Source organism: Mus caroli, chromosome X (assembly GCF_900094665.2).
Source record: "Mus caroli chromosome X, CAROLI_EIJ_v1.1, whole genome shotgun sequence".
NCBI lineage: Eukaryota > Metazoa > Chordata > Mammalia > Rodentia > Muridae > Mus > Mus caroli.
Genome location: NC_034589.1, coordinates 131,867,186 through 131,874,580, shown reverse-complemented (window position 1 = coordinate 131,874,580; position 7,395 = coordinate 131,867,186).

The following is a 7,395-nucleotide window of genomic DNA, read 5'->3' as shown; positions in this document are numbered from 1 at the left end:
AGGAGCTAAAGGGATCTGCTACCCTATAGGTGGAACAACAATATGAACTAACCAGTACCCCGGAGCTCTTGTCTCTAGCTGCATATGTATCAAAAGATGACCTAGTCGGCCATCACTGGAAAGAGAGGCCCATTGGACATGCAAACTATATATGCCCCAGTACAGGGGAAAGCCAGGGCCAAAAAGTGGGAGTGGGTGGGTAGGGGAGTGGGGGGAGTGTATGAGGGACTTTTGGGATAGCATTGAAAATGTAAATGAGGAAAATACCTAATAAAAATATTTTAAAATTATCAAAGAATGTTAGAAAATACACAATAATAATGACATGTGGGGTTAAATAAAAATTTTTGTGTATTAAAAAAGAAAGTCTCAAAAGAGTCCAACAGAGACTTCGTTCTCTGGATTAGTCTCATGAAGACCATTCTAATCAAACTTATTAAGCTTAAAAAGAAAAAAAATACAAAATGTATGGATCAAGTAATAATAAAGGGCCCTAGGAAGTGGAATGGAGCTGAATTCTATGTTCATGGAGATAAAGATATTAAAGGAGTAGTGATCTCAGGGCAAAATATCTCCCAGCTTAGCTTATTGTTTGTGTTTGCACTTGACAAAGAATAGTTTGGGCTTTCAATCTGGAATGAACTTCACTCCAGAAATTGAGGGCACACTTGTTATTTAGATCTTGAGTTTGGAAGACACAGGCTTTTGATCCAGATCTTGAGGAACACTGTCCATGAAAATCTTAGGCTCAGGCATGGTGGTAAACACTTTTAATCCCAGGAGACAAAGCCCAGCAGATCTTTGAGTTCTAGTCCAGCCAGATCTCTGAGTTCTAGGCCAGTCTGTGATAGAGCAGGTTCTAGGTGAAGAAAAGCTTAAATCCAGGCATGATGTTACATACTTTGATCCCAGCATTCAGGAGATAGAGCCATTCATATCTCTAAGTTCAAAGTCAATCTACAGAGCAAGTTTCAGGACAACCAAGCTTAGGCAGTGAGGGAGTTAGAAAACAGAAAGCTGATTATAGAATAAGGGGGTGGGGTGGCATGTTCCGGCCTGAGCAAGCAGCAGAACTCAATTTTTCAGCTTCAGCCATGTGGCTGAAAAAGTCAAGAATAGAAGGGACTACTGGGACAAATTGATACTGGTTACCTGGAGCTAAGAAATTAGCTGTGATTAAGGTCAATTATTATGGTGTAGCTAGGTATGGTCCCCGTAATCTCATGTTTTTGAACAAGCCTATGAGGACCAGGGAGTAGAATGTGGTGTTTTGAATATGCTTGGCTCAGGGAGTGGCACTGTTTGGAGGTGTGGTCTTTTTTTTGAGTAGGCATGGCCTTGTTGAAGGAAGTGTGTCACTGTGAGCACGGGCTTTGAGAGCTTCCTCTGAGCTGCCTGAGAATGCCAGTCTTCCCCTATTTGCCTTCAGAATAAGATACTGACTCTCAGCTCCTCCTATTGCCATGCCTGCCTAGGTGCTAGGTACAGCCATGCTTCTTCCTTGATGATAATGGACTGGGTCTTTGAACCTGTAAGCAGTCCAATTAAATGCTGCCCTTATAAGAGTTGCCTTGACCATGGTGTTTGTTCCTTGCAATAAAATCTTTAAGACAAACTGCCTCTCTGTGCTTCAGCCAACCTCTCTGCCCATTTGCCTGCCTCTCCACCCCTCAGCACCATGGCCACTTGACCCCTCAGCCTGCCTTTCTCTGCCTCTTGGCCCCTTGGCCTGCCTATAAGCCCCTCAGCCTGGTTCTCTGATCCTTGACCCTTCAAACTGCCCCTTGGAACCTCTGTCTTCCTTTAGAACCTTTGGCCTGCCCCTGGACCCCTTGGCCTGGCCCTCAGTCTGCCCCTTGGCTTATCCCTTGGCCCCTCAGCTTGCCTTTAGCCTTGCCCCTGGGTCTGCCCCCAATCATCAGAAACACTTCTTCCTGCACCAAAAAAGAACAAATACAGAGAGACCCACAGCCAGACACTAGGCAAAGAGTGAGAACCCTCTTAACATCCCTACATGGGATGTCTCCATCAAATCTCTCCCCTCAGAGATCAGGAAACCATTTGGAAGAGGAGATAGAGTGTAAGAGCCAGAAGGAATGGAGGTCAGGAAGCAAATAGGGCCTTTAAATCAACAGGATCAAAGCACATATGAACTCATATGAGACAGAGGCAGCATGTACAGGTTTGTACCAGATGTTGTCCTAGAGCAGAGAAGTGAACACAAGCACACAGCCCCAAACCAGAAGCTATTTCCAACTGTAACCACTTGCAAATGAAAATTTAGCTTTCTTCCAAGGAGTCTCACTGGGGAAACAAACTATTCCTAAGGGCAGGCTGCCTGCCTGGCACTATGTGAGGGACAAAAGCTATTTTCAGTAAAAGAAAAATAATGTCCAACAATAGTATCATAATGTCATGCCAAGGCTTTTTTTTTTAACCTTATTTTTTATTTTTATTTTACTTTAGGGTTGTAGGCCTGCATCTGCTCCTCCACAGGCCATGGTCACTTGGGGAGGCAGAACATGGGCAGTTTGAATGTACTTATCCCATGCTGGGGCCGGTGCTGGGCTGTAGGGAAGTGCCATGGTACCAGGGAGATGAAAGCAAAGTCTGAGACATGGGAAAGCTATAGTTGGTTCTGGGGTCCCAGGGCCTGTGATCTGGCTAGGGCCATGGGGTTCTCTTGGATATCCAGGCACTGCTGGGAGTTACAGAAGAGCAGAGAACAGAGCTAGGGGCTGGGGCACAGGCTGGAGACAGCCTCTAGCCCAGGGTGGGGGTGGGGGAGCTTGGAAGGGAAGCTCTGGCAGAGATGATGGTCCTTGGCTTGAAGGTGGCAGCCTTGGTGGTGATTGTGGCTAGGAACACAGAGAGGCCTTCTACCAGAGATTAGGCTGCAGCTCTCTAGGCAAAGGCCTTTTCCATGGCTCCCCATGGCAGATCCTGATGAAAAGAGGCAGTCCATGGTTATAAGGCATTGATTCTCATGGCGGAAATTGGGTGAGTATAACCATATCCTCTTCTCAGGGTGGGCCTGAGATTAAATACAGGGAGGAGTGTCTGAGAAGGGAAGCTTATTGGCTAAGCCCTCCTGCCTCTAGGTACCTCATTAGCATGGAGAACTCTGTTTTGGACCTACCGGACACATCTCTTTTATGTTCCAACTCAGGAGTCTCGCAGGGATTTGGGAGTCACCTAATCCCCAGGTGTGTGGCCACAGAGTCTCTGAGTCTTGACCTGCTCTACCTTACAGCCCTTCCTGGCATGGTTTTATGTCTCACACTTTACTATATATAATTTATTTTATACATGATCTAATACATACACACACACACACACACTATATATATATACACACACACCCTACCTTTATACCTGTGTGTATATATTATGGCTTTCAGTTTAGGGTGCAAACAAGTGGGTCTCTGTGTCTGTGTCTGTTTCTTCTGCCTATTCTTGGGCTCCTTTCCTTCTGTTTGTTTGCTTTGTCCTATTCCATCTATTAGTTTTTGTTTTATCCTAGTAAATTATATTTTATATTATATTATTACCCCCTAGAAGCCTGTTTGTTTTCTAATAAAAGACAGAAAGGGGATGGATGCAGATGGGAGAGGTGTTTGGGAATGACTTAGAGATATAGCGGAGGGGAACTGTGATAAGGGTATATTATGTGAGGGACAAATGCTATTTTCAGAAAAAGGAAAATAATCTTATTAAATGTGTGATAAAGAAGTACATATATTGCTAGATCATAAATATATTGGGAATGTTGCTCAGTTGTACAGCAGTTTCATAGTATATTCAAGGTCATGCATCACATTACCCATAGCACAAAAAAAAAATAAAAAATAAAAAAAGAATATTGGGAGAAATCCCCAGTTGCTAAACTACAAGTAGACAAGCAAAGATGCTTGAATTTGAAGTGTTTTGTCAGACTGCAAAGGTAAGACACATCTTTCCAAAGACTTAGTTGCATAACTGTATTTTCCCTACCCATGCCATGTAATGGCCTCATCTCTGTGTGTAATGGAGTTGTTCTCCCCTTTATTACATAAGTGTGACTCTGAATGTATCCCCCCCCCCTCAGTGCCCCCTAAATGGAAGGAATCACTGTAAACTAAAAATGTAATCTTCTTGGCACAGTAGCACCACTAGGTGGCACAATTGTATGAGTTAGTGGCCGGGCAGGGAACTCTGGTGAAACCCAGAATTTGCAGAATTCAGAATTTGCAACTGTTAAGACCCAGTTAGGACTTTCAAAGACCACTATCTACCAACAAGATCATAATGTTCTTCTCCGTATGTTATTAGAAATTCAAGTAAAAATAGACTAAATATTTTTGCCCAAACACCAAGAGTTTCCACAACCCCTTTCTGATTGCAAAATTCTGGCTAAGTTCTTTGAAATTGAACTTTCCTCGCTGTGCTAATCTCCTGAGGCTGTAAATGTGTACTTACTCTGTCTGCATAACAGGAAATCCAGTGCCACTTGTTTGTAAGGATATAACTGGGCTAGATGCCGCTCTGGAACTCAATATGTCCTGGGACTTATGCCTACTGAGTCACAGTTTTTGGACCATAACAGAACCTGCAGTACTGAGTTACTATATCCAGGCTCCTGGTAGCTCTATAGATCTTGCTTCGGTCAATTCACACAGCTCCAAGCAGGATGTACTTCATCTCATGACTGGGAAACCTAGAAACTATTGAGATATAACTAAACATTCATACAGGGCATTATATAAATATGCTTACCAGGAGCTCTATTGCCCGGGAACCCTATCTTCCAGCTTCAGTATGTTCTTTGGTTGCTCTGTGGTCCCTGACATTTTATGACATCACAGAACCTTGTATCCTGTCCCCAGAGGGACACTGGCACTTACATAGCTCAGCATTTTGAGGACTTGCCTCTATAAACATTCTTGTATGGTTGTATATCAGACCTTCCCTTCCACAGCAGAAATCTGGTACTCACTATCAAAAGCAAAATTAAGACATCTATTTCTGTCTGAAAAAGCCACCTTAATAGCAGATAGAATTCCTATTCTAATAACTGTTAGTCTCTTAAATGAATTGTAGTGGAACCCCAGGGTGGTGTGAACATGGACTTCTAGATTTCCTCCATCTAATTACATCCAAAAGGGTAATCACACACTCTGCTATGCCTAGTGTGTACCTCACAATTCCTCCATCTGATAATGGCTTACACCTTGCATTCAGCCATTCAAAGAACAATAATCCAATCATTGACCTTCTGCACCACAGCTTCCTTGTTCCTGTTTCTGTACTCCATGGAGTCCTTCACTCTGGTATCTGATCATAGCAGTACTCCCTGTCACATTAGCCTGAAGACTCGCTGTTTCTTGGCCTCTTTTTTTTTTAACTTAGCCAAGGCATCTGTGGGAAGTGAAGCAAAATAGAAGTGCCCTACCCTGAGAAATAGACTCATCTGAATGCTTACGTATATACAGCAATTCCTGCTTTCTACTAGGCACTTGTTTAGTTTTCTCTGCTTTGCATTCGGCCAAGGTCTAGGAAGCAAAAGGGATTTAGTAGGAATAGACAATACACTAAGAGAATCATATATGCATCTTCCAAGCAAACAAAAGAAAACCATACTTAGTTTGGGAGTCAGGGGAGGGTAGTGAAGCTGGTATAGAGTTCATTCATGCCAGATGGATAGTCCTACACTGCTCTGTGAAAACTACCCACACCATCAAGTAGTAGATTAGCCACACTGGATCCATACATGCAACATCTAACATTTAACCCCACTGTAAACCATTAAACATACTTAAGTACTTTGAAAGCTTGCTATGTACCAGTCACAGGATTTTCCCTGTCCAATTATACTAGTGCAGCTAGTAGCCTGTGATTGGGCAGGGAAAAGGAAGATGGAGCGAAGAGTTGAGAGACAGGGAGCATCTCGGGGGAGAAAGAGGAAGACCAAGATGGAGCTGGACATGAACCAGTGTGGCTTTAACCAGCCACAGGTAGTTATAATATCATAAGGTTAGAATAATTGAGATAAAGCTTTTATCATTATCAATTGGTTCTAAAATTATTATAATGACATATTGTAAATTGGAAATTTATTGGTATATAAATATAATTGGTTAATTATAAGCTTCAAGAGTTTTTCTTCTACTGGGTAAATGGGTGTTGTGGCGGCTGTCCACGGGGTGGATGGTCATAGCATGGGGTTGGCATGGCAGTGAAAGGAACTCAGGAGCTCTGGCCCAGCCAGAGAGTTGGTGGGTAGAGACAGAGCCAGCGGTGCCACAGCAGAGCTGAGAGTTGCCGGCACAAGCGCAGAATCATGCCAGTTTTTTTTTTTTTAAATCTTTCCCACAACATGTACCAAACATCATTCTAAACCTTTGCCACATAATTGATTTCCTCCCTAGAAGAACGTTCTGATAAACTATTCTTTAACTCGGTCTAGAGAAGATAAAATGGAAGCACAGAAAGATAACTTAACCTCCCCCAAATAAAATAGTCGGTAAGTGGCAAAGCTTGAATTCTGACCCAAGAAACCCTGGCTGGCTGGTTTGTAAGCTTTACTCTATACTGTGGATTGCTTTGTCACAGAGACAAAGACTCCATTAAATACTAGCCCACAATTCTGCCTTGGATTTCGTTTGCTGCCTCCTATTCTGAAGAAGCATCCTGCCCATCACTGATCAAACATTTGAGGAAAATGAGCTGCAGTTGAGCTCGGAAGTGGGGTACAAGTTCAAGACAAAGATGACACAGTCCTGAGATGAACTGCTCTTAATGGGGACAGAGTAGAGAAAGTCAACTCAAGAGAAACTCCAAAGGTGGCACCTGAGGATTATGAGGTATGAAGGAGGAGGAAGGGGAGGCTTTAGGACTCGATAGATGAAGGTACAACCTAGTGTGACGCAGGCTCAGAAGGAAGAGCAGTGAGGTGGGCAAGGTAATATGAGCACTCTCACCTCTAAAGTGTGAAGGTGCAGGTGAACATAGCACTTTACACATAGTCTCCAGGGCCATCGACATGGCTACCATGTGAAACAGCAGGTCAGAACTGTCGTCTTACAGGTAAGAGGATTATTAGTCTTACAGTCACTGTGTCGAGACCCTACGCTCAGCAGCAGAATTGAAGTTTGCACCCAGGGCTGTGTAACTGAAAGCCAATTGGATGGAAGACACAATTATAACATACAACCTTACTCACCTCTTTCATTGCTCAGCCTTCTATTTTTGATTATGGTTGTAGCTGTGTAGCTGTCTCCATTATTTCTGCCTTTCCAGAGCCTTAACCTTGACTTAAAGCCGGGCGTGGTGGCGCATGCCTTTAATCCCAGCACTCGGGAGGCAGAGGCAGGCGGATTTCTGAGTTCGAGGCCAGCCTGGGCTACAGAGTGAGTT